The following is a 364-nucleotide window of genomic DNA, read 5'->3' on the forward strand; positions in this document are numbered from 1 at the left end:
CATCTATTAACCATTTCAGCCTGCTTAAATATTACACACACTCGTATTGCTCTGCACACAAAATGCGCTTTTCAGCATCAAGATTTAAGAAATATCATGCATAAATATAATTTTCTTCATTACAGTCATATTATTTTTTAATCTTTTCATGATGCCACTATGATTTTAAATGAAAAAAAAAATTATTACTTTCAATATACTTTATGTTTAGTGGATTCTTTTTAAATTATCACAGTGTGGAAGATGTCGATGATTACAATTTACAATTTACAATTTCATTTAGCAGACGCTTTTATCCAAAGCGACGTACAACACAAGCAAGAATTTAGACTTAAGAAAACCCTTAGTAAGTGCAATCACACCT

Source organism: Plectropomus leopardus, unplaced genomic scaffold (assembly GCF_008729295.1).
Source record: "Plectropomus leopardus isolate mb unplaced genomic scaffold, YSFRI_Pleo_2.0 unplaced_scaffold1984, whole genome shotgun sequence".
In the NCBI taxonomy this organism is placed as follows: Eukaryota; Metazoa; Chordata; class Actinopteri; order Perciformes; family Serranidae; genus Plectropomus; species Plectropomus leopardus.